Source organism: Dipodomys merriami, unplaced genomic scaffold (genome assembly GCF_024711535.1).
Source record: "Dipodomys merriami isolate MVZ:Mamm:240054 unplaced genomic scaffold, mDipMer1.0.p SCAF_3469, whole genome shotgun sequence".
NCBI classification, from domain to species: Eukaryota; Metazoa; Chordata; class Mammalia; order Rodentia; family Heteromyidae; genus Dipodomys; species Dipodomys merriami.
In genome coordinates, this window is record NW_027205014.1 from 1 (window position 1) to 18,194 (window position 18,194).

Consider the following 18,194-nt stretch of genomic DNA (forward strand, 5'->3'; position numbering starts at 1 on the left):
CCTTTTTCAAGTTTTTAAGGTTTTCATCATAGAGGTCCTTCACTTCTTTAGTTAAGTTAATTCCTAGGTGTTTTATTTTTTGTGGGGCTGTTACAAATGGTTTCGCTTTCCTAATTTCAGCCACACTTTTCTCATTGTTGGCATACAGAAAAGCCATTGATTTTGGGGGTTAATTTTATACCCTGCTACTTTGCCAAAATTTTGAATCAGCTTGAGTAATTTGGGAGTGGATTCTATGGGATTCCTTAAATACTGGATCATGTCATCTGCAAAGGGGGAGAGTTTTATTTCTTCCTTCCCTATTTAGATCCCCTTTATGTTTCCATCTTGTCCTATTGCTGTAGCTAGGCATTCTATTACTAGATTGAAGAGAAGTGAAGAAACTGGACAGCTATCTATTTCTACAAATTCTAATCAGATCTCAGCAGATTAAATATTTTATGGAATTCCTATTAAAATATTGCTTTGCCGACTGACTGATTCTTCATACTACACCTATATATATCTGTGAGTTTGTATGTGTATATTTGTGTGTGTTTGAATAAACTAATACAACAATGTAGAAGATAAAATATTAGTATGGCCTATCCAAAGAAAGATACATCCCATGGTTTCCCTAATTTTCAATAACGAATATATATCTGCGATAAACAGAAATGTTCAAAAGCTATGTCCATTTGACCAGACAAGATAATGTTAAGGGAAATGAACCCCAAGATAGGGACACAGTGGTTATTTCTTTCTTGCTATTGTTTCTAACATACTTATAATGTGCAATGTGATTTTTTGTGTTTCTTTATAGGTTCCTCCCTCAAACTATAACACCTGTTTTCACTGTATTTGAAGCTGCTACATCTTGTATATATGTTCCTCTAGTTTGGGAAGGGGAAGGAAAAAACCAAAATGCTTAAACGGGATACAGGTTGACCCATTGTAACAATTAAATTCACAAACCCTATGTTGAAAAATGAACTTTACAATTTATGTTGGGGACTGGGGGAGGGCAGTATACTTTTGGAGGTAGGAGGGAAGGATGGTAGGTGAAAATAAAGGAGGAGGTAACAATGCTTGTTCAGAAATGTACTATTACATGTAGTGAGCAACCAAAAGTACTGTTATCTATTGACCATGCTCTGCTTCCAAGGAAGCCAGGTCGATAACTTCTCATGCTGTAAATCAAACTGGTTATCTTATGTCTTGGTATTGTAAAAATATCAGGAACAGAATAATGAATGAATGTTGTAAACTGAGGTGAAGTCCATATGTAAATGTGAAAAACTGATAAAACAAAAGTATCTGAGCAATATATTGTGTTTTACATCATAAGGAAGACCTAGAGGAATGAATTCTCTTTTTGATATCCTATCATAGGTCCTTAGAAGGTTGAACTCTTTCCTCATTCTTGTAGAGGCATCATCAGATGAGAGGAACTGTATTTTTTTTGTTTCCTTCAATTTATTCTTCAGTCCAAATCTGAACTACTTGAGATTGAAAGAAACCAAGGGAAATTATACACGTATACTTTGGAATGAATAATCAAGGTAAAATAAATAAAATACTTACAGCCTTGTAAAAGGTATAACTAAATTGAGTTATATATTCGCAAGCGTAAATAGAAAATGATTTAAGCAATATCATGTTATTGATAATTGAAAAATGTTGAGTTGCTTAATATTTTTCCTTTCTACTACCTTGAATTATTTATTGATTTTGCATAGAAGATTAAAGATGAGATTAACGAGAAACTTGATTTAAAATGGACAAAAGTTCTGAATAGACATGTTTTCCTTAAATCCCTGAAGATCGACAGTGGGTTAACAAAGTTGTACTTAATACAACTTCTATGCTGGCTTAATGCTTTGAGACCAGAATTCATTAGCGAAATGTCACTCAAAATTACTATGATACTACTTAATTACTTTTATAACTCTTATCAAAAAATCAAAGGAACCAGGTGTTGTGGTAAAGGCTTGTAATTCCAAGCACTTAGGAGGTTGGATTTAAGTCTAAGGCCAGTTTGGGGTGTGCTGCAGATAGTAAAATCTTGCCCATTATTATAAAATATAATAATGGTGAGAGTGTGGAGAAAAGGAAACTTTCTACCCTCTTGGTCAAAATCCAGGTTAGTATTCTCGTTGTAGAAAGTAGTATGCAGTTTTCTAAAGAGGCTGATATCTGAGGATCAGGTTCAAAGCCAGCCCAGGAAGAAAAGTCTGTGAAACTCTTATCTCCAAGAAACACCAGAAAACTGGAAGTGGTGCTGTAGCTCAAGGGGTAGATCGCTAGCCTTGAGCTGAAGCCCTGAGGGACAACACCCAGGCCGTGAGTTCAAGCCCCAAACCGACAAAATAAAAGAGAAATGCTAAGTTAATGTATCATCTTACCCACCAATAATGTGATTATTTCTCTCTCGGTAACTCGTGAATATATCTGTAGTTCATTGTTATTTAACTTATTCACAACAACAGCCAATATATAAATCAAAGTTGTGTTCAACTACAGACTAATAAAGCAACTGTGGTACATGTACAAATTTTTCACATTTCTGCCTTCCTTCTCTTCTGATATAAGAAAGCACTGACTAACACTATAAATATATTGCATTTATAACGGAAGGATCAGTGTTGTTGTTGTTTTCCAACCTGAAGCCTTCTTTTCCATGATTTTTGACATAAAATTTTGGGAGTTTTTTTTATTGTTATGGTATTCCATCTAAAACAAAGCTATGTATATCAAGAAAGCCAAAGTTTTCAACTCAGAATACTAAACAAAAGAGGGAGAAAAGTAAGGTTAGATCTATATGTTAAGCACAAATACAGGCAATATCATGATATTTTGAAATCGTGTACCTTTACTTGATAAAGTGGCTCAAACTTTTAATCTTATCTTCTTGGGCAACAAAGATTAGAGAATTTCAGTGCCAGGCAAGCCCAGACAACAAAAAAAAGTTTCAGAAACTCTAAGCATTTGCTGGGTGCAATGTTTTCTTGCCTGTGTTAGGGGGACCGCAGTCCAATCAGTCCCAGGCAAAATGATACTACCTCAAAATAAGCAATCCAATTACAATCTGCAGGTATGGCACTAGTAGAGATGCTGTTTCAAAAGTATAGGGTTTTGGGTTCAATCCTCCAGTACCGCTAGGAATTTGGTAAGAATTTGGCATGTCTAAAGTCAAGACTTCATACTTATTACTATCTTTGTGAGAACTGCAGCTTCCTTATTTGGAAACTGAGCTGTTCAGTTAAGAGTGAGTAAATGAATCTTATCATTTAAAATTTCATTTAACTGAAATTGCAAAGATTAATGTCTCAGACATTATTCACATTTGAGATTCATTAGCCACATATAGCCAGTGGGTAGTATGTTAGACAATGCATATATAGAATATTTCCATTATCACAGATGTTTCTGTTAGAACTGTTTTAGAGCATGTTTCTGCTTGTTAAGGGATGGTTCATGTTCATAAACTACATATGCTACATAGATGGTACTAAGACTGAAGATCAGACCAGAAAGGCTAGACACCCATGAAGTTAAGATATAGATATAAATTGTTCTACATAGGCACACTTATTTGTGAGGAGGAAGAGGATCAAACAGTCAATGCCAGCAGAATCAATGCTCTCAACTCTTGGAAAGAATAGGTGGAAATTTTAGCAATTCTTGCAGCTTTGCTTCTGTGATTGAAATTGGCTGTGGTATTCTCAATGGTGATTTTGTTGGAAAATATACATGTGTAATTATCATATTAGCTCACAGAAGAATTAGGATTTGTGCTTTGTAAATGTCATTTGGTATTTATATGTGACATTTCAATTTCTTCTGGTACCAATACACCACAAATATCTTTATATGGCTTCTGAGTTTTTGCTTTCGTTAGCTTTGTTGTTCTTACAGCAGACATTTAAAAAATAGTGGAGAAGTTAAGACTTCCTTGTGTTTTATAATCCCATTAGTACTCAGTAAGCTTAATAAACAGTGAGAATACAAGAACTATGTGAAGAAATTATATCTCCAATTAATTACTGGAGCAAAGAGAACTGGCTCTCCAGAATCTCACCTTCAGAATTCAAGAATGAGATTGGAATAAGACAAGCAAAGACAGAGATAGTAATTTGCACTGAAGTTGCTGTGCTGTCACAATGAACACCTGTTCTCATGCAATCTTTTTGAATCTCACAGTTAGCTTTTATGTGGTTTTTATTAGTATGACAAAGATGACTGACTTTCTCAGATTTACAGTTGGAAATGTGTGGGACACATTCCTTTATCTATGGAATCTACCTTAAAATTGTGCATCATTCACTTTGGTCCTCGGTGCCTTTTCTATCCTTGTCACAAGTATGTATTTCTACAAATGGAGACGCTGGATTTTGGAGGTTGTGTGATTTGCAGTAGAAGCAAAGTATTATGGGTAGGATCCTTTGGTCCATTTTGACGCTTCTTTGTAGAATTCTTATCGTGGTCCTTACTCATGGACTCATGTGTAAGTAATTCCCCCCATATTCTCTATTGGGTGTTCTAAAAGCTTCTTGTATCTGAATAGGCCTATCTTTTTGCATGTTTGGGAAGTTTTCTGCTAGGATCCTGTGAAACAAATTTCCTAGACCATTAACTTCTGTCTCTAGGTGTTCCACTACACCCATTATCCTCAAATTAGGCCTTCTGATGGTTTCTTCCAAATGTTGAATAGATCTATCATACTTCTTGGTTTTTGTCTTGGATGGTTGTATATTCTTTCTCTATAATATCTAGGCTGTATTCAATCCCCGAAATTCGATCTTCTGCATGGTCTAACCTACTGCCAAGACTTTCTACTTTGTTTTTTATTTCTTTTTCTTCTAGTTGGTCAGCTTTCAAATTCTTTGCTGGAGCTTTGTTTTAGATCTTGCATGAAACTCTTTAATTCCTTAATTTTGTGTTCAGTGTTTATTCTCAAATCACTTAGTTGATTGGTTATGGTTTACTTGGACTGCCATTCCTTCTCTTGGGTTCCATTCAGCATTCCATTTGTAGTCTCCCTGATTTATTTCAGCTTTCTGTTTATGGATTCCATGAATGCCTCCATTGATCTTTGTCTATTCTCATCCGGTTCTCTCAGTTTCCGTATTTCTCTTTGATTAGCTTCCTCATGTTCACAGAATTCCTGTAGTTCTCATTGAGTGTTCTCAGCCTGTTCACACCATTCCTGACTTTCTCTTTGTCTGTTCTCAGCCAGCTCATGCAATTCCTCCTCTATCTCTTTGACTGATCTCAATCTGCTTTTGCAATTCCTTTATTTCTCTTTCAGTGTTCTCAATCTGCTCACAAAATTCCTGTATCAATTTTTGAGTAGCTTCCTCAGACTCATGAGTCTCCTGTATTGATCTTTGGTTACCTCTTCTCTCTACCTATCATCCTCACACTGATACTTTGCAAATTTTCACTCTTTTCATTTACGCTGTTTATCTGTAGTGTTTGTAGAGCTTTTTGGGAACGTCCTCTGGTTTATTCATTATCTAATCTGTCCCCTGATTGTCATGAGTGGGAGCTGAGATCCCCGGACTTGCTATTTCTCTTGAGTTTTTCTGGCCATTTGGGATGAGTGTAACACCAGTTTGGGGCTCGAACACTATTTTAAGGTAAGCATCAACCAAAGTCTGTAGTTACACAGTCAAAAGTCTGCAGATACATTCTAGTTCAAGAGATAGAATCTATTCAACATCAAACAGTAAAGGAGAATTTGGCAACTAGAAATTATTCGGTTTAGGGAGTATGTGGGGAAAAAAAGGATTAGTGGGATGTGGAAAGGTGAGGGAGAGTGGAATTAACCAAGTCCTAATCTCAAATAAGGGAAATGGATTGGACAGAATGAAAGCAGATAGAGAAAAAAAGAAAAAGAAAAAAGAATAAGAGAAAAAAAGAAGAAAAATAAAAAAGAGATAAAAATGGGAAAACAAAAATTTACAATTAAAATGTGAAACCCTTAAAAACTGCAAGTTTGAAGGACTAGTATTCAGAGAAGAATGGGGATGGGATGAGAGGAGGGGAGGGATCAAAAGGAGACATGAAAAACTAGAAAAATAAAAACCTTTTAAAATATTATATTGGTATAAAGAGGTAAAACTGCTATTAAGGAGTTTAAGTCTAAGGTTTTGAGTTGAGTAATAAATTTCTGGATTAAGTGTGTATTCCTTGGGGGATAAGATCTAATAATCGGCAAGAGGTATATCTGAAGATGAGCAGAACAGCAATTAAGTCACACAGAAAAGAATGAAAGAGAAGAATTGAAAAGAATGAGAAAAGAAAAAGAGAAAAAAATGATCAAAATGTCAGTAGAGATTTTTAAAAAGCATACAAACATATACACCTAAAATTAAAATTATACGAGGAAGAAAAGAAAAAAATAATTGAAAACGAAATTTTTTTTTAAAATTAGAAATTAAAATTGTTTTTAATATTTAAAAATAAGGTACAAAAAAGAAAGTTCTTTGTTTTTTTGGTGGGGGTGGGAGACGGGAAGATTCTGTATCTCCCTTTTTTTCATATCCAGTCTCTTGGTGGAGTCTTTGATCTGCTTGTGGTGGTTGGTTTTCCTGTGGCTTAATTGGTTACTAAAGTCAGTTTGTTTGGGCAAGCAGAAAAATGCTCTGCTTTTCCCAGGATTTTGTGTTTCTCCTCCCAGGCTAGTTCAATGGGATATAGATCTGCTTCGAGTATCACAAAAGAGGGAGATGGCTGTTACCTCTTGTTTGGAGATGCTGTGATGAGGTTAGGTTCTGTGTAGAGTTGAGGCCTTTGAGCAAACAGTAGCTTTCCCCTGAGGGGCTAGCTTCTGAGACATTCACAGAGCCCAGCCTGGAGCCACTGTCAGGGTTTATGTTTACTGAATTTCAATTGATTGTCAAGGCTTCCATGGGGAGGGGCAGCCTCTGGCTCTGTTTATGCAGAAAACAGAGCAACTCCTGGGGACAGATTTTCCTCTGCCTGGGCTGAGTGACTGTTTCCTGTGTGGAGTTGAGCCTGGCAGGTCTGAGCAGGTTCCTGTGACCTGCTAAATGACTCTGTTTTTCTCTCAAGGCCTGAGTTGGCACTAGCAGCTCAGCCGTGCCTTTGTCAGTATCAAAGATGGAGATCTCTGGTAGTAGGGTGGGGGATGATTGGCCTGCCCTCCTCTGCTCCCTGAGAAGGAGTGAGGATGGCAGGCTTCTACTAACACCGCCAGAGTGTTGGTTCCTGGGTCATCTCTGGTCTGTGATCTGCAGGGTGAAAATATCTGCTCCTTGTCAGTTCTTGCTGGTGTTGAGTAGAATTCGCTTACCTGCTGCATCTGACGCTTTTGTACCAGACTCTCTGTGTTGCAGGTATGGAAGCTATGGCTGTCGCTGTGTCGGCGGCAGCCAGCAAGTACTCAGATCTGTCTCTTTGCCTGGATTTTCTCTCTCTGGCCACACTCTCTGTACCGTGCTGGCACACTTGGTGTAATTATCTGGCCTAGGACTGTTCACTGGAACACTAAAACTCCTTTCTATGCAAGAGCTTTTTTTGCCTCCAGCTTTTCCTCCTCCATCTTAGTTCTTCACATTCTTAGATATGTTTTAACATCGATGTATCCAATGCCAAAGACATTGCTTAAGACACCATTTTGATGAATGAAAAGAAATCATGCTGCAATCTCATTATATGGCAATTTTCTGGTTTAAAATTCTTTTAGATTAAAAATTGATGGTGGAAAATGAACATTCCATATTCAATTTTATATTTTCCTAATTATTTTAATATACTTTCCAATATTATATAATGTTAAAACATTACTACTTACTTAGATTTCGGATTTCTAAATTGGCCAGAGTAAAAGTTCTATTCATTCACAATATTAAGACCATAGAGGGTCCATTATGACCAATGAGACATTTTAAACTTTTTATTTGTGGTCCTTAAAGGTTGTGCTGGGGAATCAAGTCCAGTGCTTCATGTGTCTTAGTCTACCATTTGCCTGAGCCTGATGTGACCTGTGGTTTTACTTTTACTCAAATGGAATAAAGAAAAATTTCACTAGGAAGGAAAAATTACTTGGTTACTTTCTCCAATATCTCTTGCATACATAAAGTAATATAATTCTATAGTGACAGAAAATGGTGTTCCTATTAGCAGTAACTGTTTATTTTTTGTAGCCCCACTCTTCACTAAGTCTTGCCACTATCCAATTTCCTCTTCCCATAAAACATGACTATATCCACTGGAAAACCACTTCCAGGCAGCCTCCTCCTTAAAAAGTCAAAACTTAACTAACATACCACCTGGTAGTCCCTCTATAAATTTTCAAAGGCCTGACTGCAATCAGACTCCTTCCTGAAATCCCTCCTTTGCTACAGGGAAAGCCTTCTTCCACTCCACCCCTTCCTGCAATCCATGCTCTGCATCACCAGAAACCAGGATACATCCATATCTCCTCCTTCTATATCCTGCTTTGCTGCACCAAGAACCCTACATCAGGTTCCTCCCTTGAATCCTCAATTCATCCATCAGATACTGGGCCCATAACTACTCTAGTTCTTCATAGTCCCATTGCTCCCATATCCTAGTTCCTCCAAGCTCCTCCCTTCCCTTTCATACCCCACCCACAACTAGCCTTCTCCCACAAGCTCCTCCTCATTTCATCAGAAACTTCACCCATAAATAGCCTAATTCTAAATGGCCTAACCTCGCAAACACAGCCCTGAACCTACTTCTTCCCACAAAGTCCATAATGCTATTACAAAAAACCTTCACTTCCCTATAACTGCCCTTGAAGCCCAGCCTTGCTTGGCTAGAATCCTCTCACACAGCCTATCTCCTGCCTGGAAAGCCAGCCCTGCTCCAACACAAGCATCTGCAAAGATGACTTTCAAATCATCTCTCTAATGAATAATTTCGGAGTTGCTTGCCTTACGATGTATCAGAGATTTTAGTAACAGAAATTCTCTACCAGAATCCATGTTGAATTTCCTCCTTCCACTAAAGTGACCTTTGGAAAAGATTGAAGTAATATTATACAGATGAAATTCCAGAAATAAAAACTTATTTGAGATCATAACAAAATTATGATGAAGATCCCATTCAATGTGCTTGAAATTTTCTAACAAAAGGAACTTAAGAATATTTAACTGCAGACTTTGTGAAGACTAGAAGACAAAAATACAAGAAATGTCCTGTTAGACCATGGTTCTGAAAACAAAACAAAACCAAGGAAAGACAATATAATGAGACAGAAGAGAATGAGGAACTTGTACATAGAATGAAAAACATACACAGAATCAGGTAAAAATAATTTTGGTCACAAAATTATTTTTATTATATATATTTCATTGTAAATTATATATATGTATATATATATATATATATAATTGTAAATATTGTTCTTCGCTAACCTGTGACTTAATATAGGTCTCAGCAGGGATCTGCTCAGGTAGTTGTGTAGTTAGTCAATTTCATCATTGCAAGATCCTCAGGATGGTAAACTCCCACACACCTTAACATACCTCCAACAACACTAGACATACACTCCTATTGGTCCAACAGAATAAGCCAGACCTGTATTTTACCAAAACTTTCAATGTGGTATTTTACCAAAGCTTTGTATGCAATCGTTTATTCAGGGTCATTATTAACATCTATCGCATGCTGAGGATTTATTTATACCTCTCCTTTTCCCTTTCTTTTTTCCTCCATTCTTTCTTTCTCTTTCTTTTTTTGGGGGGGGGGGCAGAGTCCAGTCGTGGGGACTGAACTCTGGGCCTGGGTGTTGTCCCTCATCTCTACAGCTCAAAGCTAGTGCTCTCCCAATTGAGCCACAGAGCCACTTCCGGCTTTTTTTAAATTATATTGTGCTGAGGAATCGAACCCAGGACCTCATGCATGCAAGGTAAGCATTCTACCACTAAGCCACCTTCCCAGCCCCTTTTCCTTTCTATTTTCTTTCTTTCTTTCTTTCTTTCTTTCTTTCTTTCTTTCTTTCTTTCTTTCTTTCTTTCTTTCTTTCTTTCTTTCTTTCTTTCTTTCTTTCTTCCTTTCTTTCTTTCTTTCTTTCATTCTTTCTTTCTTTCTTTCTTTCTTTCTTTCTTTCTTTCTTTCTTTCTTCTTTCTTTCTTTCTTTCTTTCTTCCTTTCTTTCTTACGTTATTTCTTCTCTTTTATTTCCTCTTTTAGGAAATGAGTATGAATTTAGATATTTTGTTTGTTGAACAAGTATTCTACCATTAGAACATCCTTTTTCGATTTATTTACTTTGCTCATAGGTTATCAATTTTGCTGAGGGCTGAACAGAGGCTAAGTTCCTCACTTCTGTCTGCCAAGTAGCTGGGATCACAAATGCATTCCAACGTGCCAGGCTTTAGGATGATATGAGACTCTTAGTACTTTCCTTGCATATTGGTTCTGAAATGTGATCTTCTCAAATTTTACCTCTTCAATTAGTGATGTGAGTTCCAGTAGGCTCCCCTGTCAGTATATATCATCTAAGTGAATTATTGAAGGCAATTTCATTTTAATCTCTTTTTCTTTGCCAGTCCAGGGACTGTTACAGTTTTATTTCTATACAGTTTTTGTGTATATGTGCACATTAGTTTTCAAATATTACATTTTGATCAGTTTTTATTTTTTTTATTTTTCTTGGTTATGGGGCTTGAATTCTGGATCTAGGTGTTGTCCTTGAGCTCTTCAGATCAAGACTATCACTTTACCACTTGAGCCACAGTGCCACTTCCTGTTTTCTGGTGGTTAATTGGAGGTAAGAATGTCACGGATTTCCTGCAAGGGCTAGCTTTGAACTATCATCCTCAGATCTCAACTCCTGAGTAGGTAGGATTAGAGGCATGAGCCACTGTCACACAGCTAAATTGTTACTTATTTTAAGTTCTATGATTTAGTTGAGGGAGTAGAATGAGTGTGTAGAAAGGTAACTTTCAAGTGATCTCTCTAAATAATTTCAGAGTTTCATTTTCATAATGTTTATTTCAGTGATTAATAATAGAAGCTCCAAAAGTAACAAAATGATCCTTCATGTTCTCCTTCCCATAGGTACTATTGGAAGAGAATGAGTGAGATCTAAGTCTAAGACAATGTGTACTTGAAATTATAAAAAATTAGTTTGATGGTACATAAAGAGCCAGATAACACAACATGCTTTTCATTTTCTAAAGAAAGGAATGTCATACAAGTATGTTTATTGCCAGGCTTTTTCATCTGAAAAACAAAGAAAAAAGAATATCATAAAAAAGCTGAAAGGTATCAGCAACCATGTAAGAGTGATATGGCATTGGAGACTTCAAGACCTGAATTGGTTCAAGTAAAATAATACTCTGGGAAAGGTATCTGTGAACTAAATTTATTCATTGTAAATTTTTTATTTTTATTTATTATGTTACTTGATATATAAATACATACATATATGTATATATGTATTTTTGTAGGTATATATGTATGTATATATATATATAAATTTGTATATTTATGTATATCAACCCTGCAACACCACTGAGCATGCAAACTTATGTGTTCATCATTGTAAGCTAGACCTGTGTTTTACCAAAGCTTTATATATAGTGTGTTATATTTTCATTTAGGCTTGACACAAAATGTGTTTGCCCCTAGAAATAAATGATGACATTTATAATTACAATAATTTAGGGTAAATGTTTACATTAAACACATGCTCAGTATGAGTTGTTCTTTGTTTCCTTTTCTTATTTTATCTTTAGGAAGTTGATTTAAGTTTAGATTTTGTGTTTACCAGACAGGTATTCCACCACTGGAGTCATTCCACCAATCCTTTCTTGTTTAAGTTACTGTACTCATAGAGTAGCAATTTTTGCACCCATCCCAAAAAGCAGGGATCATGATTGCATTCCAAAATCCCTACTTAGTAGGTTGATATGGGTGATACTTTCCTTCCTAGACGGATTCAGAATTGTGATACTCTAAAATTCTACCAATTTAGTTAATGGTGTGAGCTCCAGTTCTGCCTACCTCTAGATGATATTATGGAAATAAATGATTACAGGTAATTTGAGTTAATCATTGGCAAATATAGGTGATTTGATATTAAAATATATGGTAAGTTTGAAAGTAAGAAAAAGAAAAAAGAAAGAAAGAAAGAGAGAAAGAAAGAAAGAAAGAAAGAAAGAAAGAAAGAAAGAAAGAAAGAAAGAAAGAAAGAAAGAAAGAGGAAGAAAGAAAGAAAGAAAGAAAGAAAGAATGAGACGGATAGAAAGAAACAAAATTATTGAGAATTAATTTTTTGGAGTCAGGAATTGCATGGTAGAGGTACTACCTGTATTGTGTATTAGGTCTGCCCCAGGACATGCAAACCCTTTGCACACACCTTCCCACTTCTTGACTAAGTTTCCACTCTTTGTTACCTAGGTATTTGGCACACCTGGAGGCAGCCACCTCCCCCTCCTGCTAAGTCACAACCGGGTCAGCCTCTGGTCACACTTTCTATCTAACCAGAGATGAGTCTCAGGCCTTAAAGTCACATCTAGATCCAGTGTGGCCAGAATTTTCCCCGACCTGGCCTCACCTCATCCGGTTCTTTACCTAGATAGGTCCTCGCTGGAGGTTGGGTCACCCCATTTTTTTTTACATGCCTTTCTACCATGTATGGTATGGGAAGCAGTTCAGTAAATAAACTACTTACCTGACTGTATACCGTGTGGTGTTCTCTTCATTGACTACTTAATGAAACTCACCTAATTAATATGCCTTACACTTAAGACTTTCTAGTTATGAATCCATAGATACTTTTGTGACACATGTGAGTTCAGTATCTACAAAATATATGTACTGACTCATCATTTAACAATATAATTCTGCCTGGAATCTTTAATAGCACTTTAATTAACCATAAAGTCTATTTTGTTTGCTTTCCTTTGTTTTGTTTGTTTTTTCTTAAAGTAATAAAAGCGTTAGTGGGACAATCTGAAAGGATCTCTGGCTTCATATTTTCTCATCCCCTTGGGCTACAACCTGTGTGCTACCAGCTCAGACGATGGGACTTTGAAATTTTGGAAAGTAGATGCACATCATAACGACCCATGGCTTCGGGATTTCTGATTCTTTTTGAAATGTAATTGTTACTTAAGTATGTACAGTGAGGTTACCATTTCACAAAAAATTCAGACATTTACATGTTTATTTATATTTTTGTCAGTTGTGGGGCTTGAATTCAGGGCCTGGGCACTGTCCCTAATACTCTGTGCTCAAGTTAGGTAGCACTCTAACAATTGAGCTACAGAACCACTTCTGGCTTTTGAGTTGTTAATTGGAGGTAAGAGTCTTATGGGGACTTTTATTCCTGGCCTGGCTTTGAACATCAATCCTCAGATCTCAGCCTCATGAGTAGCTGGAATTACAGGTATGAGCCACTGGCACCTGGCTTGAAATGGTCTTGTGTGTGTGTGTGTGTGTGTGTGTGTGTGTGTGTGTGTGTGTGTGTGTGTGTGTGTGTGTGTGTGTGTGTGTGTGTGTGAAAATACCATAGAGAGGGGTTATAATTATATGGGCAAAGTAATGAGTACATTTCTTATGAAGCATTGTTGCCCCCTCCTTTGTTTCCCCTTCCCATCACTTCTTATCTCACACACACACACCTCACTAACCGCCCCAATCCACACTCACCCACCTCCCCCGGGCAGGTTGTAATGTTCGTTTTCTGACATAACATCTTGTATATCTCATTGTTCAATGGGTTCAACTGTATCCCTACTTAATTTGTTTTTTTGCTTCCCTTCCACAAATTATACCAACATCAAATACAATGAAATCAGGGGTTATACCGTGGGGGAGGGACATAGAAAACAACAAAGAAATCATCTCATAAATATGTTAGAAACATTGGCATGAAAGAAAAAAATACATTTGAATCCTTATCTTGGCATTCATTTCACCTAACATCAACTTATCTGACCTTTTCTGCTTGTCTCAGACATATACTAGTTATAGAAAATAAGGGAAACCATGGGACCTGTTTCTTTGGGCCTGTCTTACTTCATTTAATATAATTTTTTCCAAGGCTTTCCATTTCCTAACAAATGGGGCAACGTTATTCTTTCTGATGGAGGCAGAGAATTCCATTGTGTATATACACCATATTTTCTTGATCCATTCATCTACTGAGGGGTATCTGGCTTGGTTCAATATTTTAGCTACGGTAAATAATGCTGCAATAAACCCAGTTTTGCTGGTAACATTAGTATTGATTTGTTTGTGATCATTTGTGTAAATGCCCAAAAGTGAGATTGCTGGGTGACAGGAGAACTTTGTGTGGAGTTTTTTGAGGAACCTGCATACAGTTTTCCAAGGTTTTTGAACAAGTTTACACTTCCGCCAACAATGTAATAAGGTTTCATTTTTGCCACATCCCCTACAGCATCTATTGTTATTAGAGTCCTTGATTATACCCAATCTAACTGGGGTAAGGTGGTTGTTGTTTTGATGTTGTTTTGGTTTGTATTTCTTTTATGGGTAGGGAGGTTGAACACATCTTCATGTGTCTATTGGCCATCCTTCTTTCCTCTTCGGAGAAGTGTCTCTTTAAGTCTTAGGTCCCTTATTCATTGGGTAGTTGTTTCTTTGAGGATTTGTTTTTGGGGGATTTGATTTTCTGGGTTCTAGGTATATTTTATATATGAAACACTTGTCCGTTGTATGGCTAGTGAAGATCTTCTCCCAGTATGTGGTCTTTCTATTGATCTTGCTAACTCTTTCCTTTGCCTTTCAGAAACCCTGCAATTTCATGCAATACCATTTCTCCAAACATTTTTTTTATTTGTTGTGTTTCTGGGACTCTTTACAAAAACATTGGTCTGTGCCAAGGTGACCTAATGTTTCTCTTATTCACGGACTCCACTCCCAAATTACTCAAACTGATTCAAAACTTTGGCAAAGTAGCAAGGTATAAATTTAACCCTCAAAAATCAATGGCTTTTCTGTATGACAACAATGAGAAAAGCATGGCTGAAATCAGGAAAGCAACTCTATTCGTAATAGCCCCACAAAAAAAATACCTAGGAATTCATTTAACCAAAGACATGAAGGACCTCTATGATGAGGTCCTTAAAAAACATGAAAAATGAAATCAAAACAGAACCTAGAAACGGGAAAAACTCCTATGCTCCAAGATTGGAAAGATCAATATCGTGAAAATGGCAATAGTTCCCCAGGCTATCTACAAATTCAATGCCATAACTATCAATATTCCAACCTCATTCGTCAAGGAAATAGAAGAGGCAATCCAAAAATACATATGGAACAATACAATACCCCAAATAGCAAAAACAATCCTAAACAGAAAGAACAGTGCTGGAGAAATATCAACACCAAATTTCAAACTCTACTAAAAAGCCATAGTAATCAAAACAGCTTGGTAGTGGCACAAGAACCTCCCTCAGGACCAATGGAATAGAATTGAAATCCCAGAAATGAACCTCCAGGCAGATAGCCATCTAAAAAAATAGAATGGAAGAATGACCCCCTCTTTAGTTAATGGTGCTGGCAAAATTGGTTAATCACTTGTAGAAAACTAAAGCTAGATCCTTATATATCACACGGCACCACAATCAACTAGAAATAGATCAAAGACCTCAGAGTCAAAGCAGACACTCAAATAGTCACTTTTAATATGATGAACTGCTTTGTGCTTCTGGCTCACATATATAGTCCTAGCTATAGTTAGGATTGCAGGTATGAGAAACAAACACTAGGTGTGTGTTGGCTTGTTTTAATATTGTTTGTTTCTTATACTACGAAGTTCTTATTTGTATTTTCACCTAGGTAGGGGAGATAGGTGCTAGCCAGTATTGAACCTTCTTTGGTTGAGATGGGACCATGTGGAAGTTCTTGCCTAGAATGACATGGAGCTGCTCTCAGCTCCCCATGGACCTGGGATGATAGACATATTCCATCACACAGAGCAAGAGGTTGGGCAGCATTGCAGGAAAAACTACACTGGTCTTGACATGATGTCCCAGATAGGTAGCTTTACAGGCATATGCCTTCAAAACATTGTATTCAATTTCACTTTGAAGTAGTGTTTGCATATACTTAGAGATACAATGATAACACACTACATGTTTAAGATATAGAATAGTCAATATAATTAGCACGTTTATCTCCTAAAACATTTAAGCTAATGTATTTCGGTAACCTCCTGACTCGGCTAGTTATTTTTTTTGAGTATACCATAAACATGAATACATTGATAATGTGCATAGAAGATTGGAAGTTGATAGAGACAGACAAGTTAGACTATGTGTAGTAAATATATATTTATCTATTGCTGCTGCTCTGAAGAACATTATCATATATTCACCATGACAATACCACCATATATTCACCATGAAAATAATTTTCCTGCAGTGTAGAATTTTCCATTTCATAATCTGCCATCTTTTATCTTTTTTACATTTTCCTTATAAGTATGAATGTTTTCTTGTATGTTTTGAAATTAAGATGTAATGTAAACATTTGTAGAATCTACTGAAATTATCTCAATTTGTTTGGTTTTGTGATGCTAAATCATTAAAACCAAGGTTTTCCTGAAAGTTTTGCTAGCAGACTATATCACTAAATTGTATTCTAAACACTTTTTATTATTGTATTTTGATATAGGGTTGTACTGTTGCTGTTTTATGATATAGAGTGTTGTGAAGGTGGACTAAAACTTGCAACCCCACTGTCTCCAGTAACAATGCTTTATCACCAGGTTCTGTAGGCTCATAATTATAACTAGCTAATCAGGGGTTTTAGACCTGAGATTTAGTTCAGATGGCCTGAGCAGAAAATTTTATGAGTCTCTCCTCTCCATTTCACTACTAAAAGGCTTGCAGTGGAACTTTGGACAATTGTTAGAACACTACAGTCAATGGCTGAGATCTGAGGATTACGGTTCAAAGCCAGCCCGAGCAGGAAGGTCCATGAGACACTTATCTCCAATACACCACTAGAAAACTGGAAGTTGTGTGGTGGCTCAAGTGGAAGAGAGCTCCCCCTGAGCTGAAGGGCTGAGGGATAGCACTGAAGCCCAGAGTTCAAGCCCCATGACCAACAAACCCAGGGCTGATGAGACCGCCTGGAAGAGTATTGGAACCATCGCTATCTCTCTGAGACTGTTTCACTGGGTTCTTATCAAAGGAACTTGGCTTGAGACAAAGAAGTGCCTCCCTGCTTAATTTCTTATTACTGGGCTGCCAGAATATTTCATTTGCCTCATAAGCTAGTGGAAGTTTAGCAATTTGCATGTGAGAGACTAGGATTAAAGGAATGAGCAAGTGGCACCCAATATTCACCCTCACCTAGGAAATAACTACCTTAGAGGCCTTTAAAGGAATATGGACATAAGTAAGGATGTAACTTGAACTTGAATCTGGGGCCTGAGTGTTGTCCGATTTGTAGCACTCTACCAATTGCGCCCAAGGTCCATTTCTGGCGTTTGGCCGGTTAATTGAAGATAAGTGTCTTTAGAATTTTACAAACTAGAGTGGGTTCAAACTGTGATCTTCAGATCTCACTCTCCTGATTAGTAGGTTTAGAGGCATGATCCACTGTGTATGTCTTTGTAGAGATGCATATAAGATCCTCACAGAATTTCCATGAAATTGTATAGACATAACTCTACTTTTTGTCTGTCATGTTTACATTACCATATGGGACATAGCCAGTCCTATGTGTGTCATGTTAATTCAGAAAAGGAGAAGCATAGAGTTAACTTCCTACTCTCCTCCCATTGGTACTGATCCTTCTACCGTAACTGGGAGGAAGATGAACAAGTGAAAAAGTATGTGGATGTTGGCATAAAGAAAAGTTTTGTCCTTGAAAACTTGATATGTTTGAGGTTTCTGAATCAAAGTCAACTTTCTTCTTTGCTCACCAGTTGTGATTTTTACTAGGGGATTGAGGCTTGGCACTTCAGAGGATAGCAGATTACATAGTTGTGGATGTGCTTGCGGTTTTGGACTCTCAGGGATGACAGGGAGGGCTGTGTATAGCAAGTCTGATTCAGTAGGGAAACAACATTTTCTTCCTATTACAGGGAGAATTTTAGGGGATTATATTTGAGAAATTTCTAGAAGTGGGTTGTGAGGAGCATCCTGCTTGCAGGAGTTTATTCCTACTTCCCAACAACAAGTCCTGCCAGACAGAGGCTATAGACAAGACTCAGAATGGGGAGGGTGGGCTCTC

At 37.0% G+C, this 18,194-nt stretch overlaps 1 long non-coding RNA gene across 8 annotated transcripts; it reads left to right on the forward strand.

Moving 5' to 3' along the window:
- The first annotated feature begins 420 nt into the window (after positions 1-420).
- Positions 421-12,653, forward strand: LOC138803721 (uncharacterized). Of its 8 annotated transcripts, none has more exons than XR_011365021.1 (6): positions 421-1,541; positions 9,108-9,279; positions 9,783-9,883; positions 10,659-10,746; positions 11,192-11,326; positions 12,381-12,653. It is a non-coding gene; the product is annotated as an uncharacterized lncRNA (long non-coding RNA). The 8 variants fall into 8 exon arrangements; XR_011365019.1 differs by having other exon boundaries at positions 422-1,541; positions 9,132-9,279; XR_011365020.1 differs by lacking the exon at positions 9,108-9,279 and having other exon boundaries at positions 426-1,541; positions 9,728-9,883.
- Positions 12,654-18,194: the final 5,541 nt, after the last annotated feature.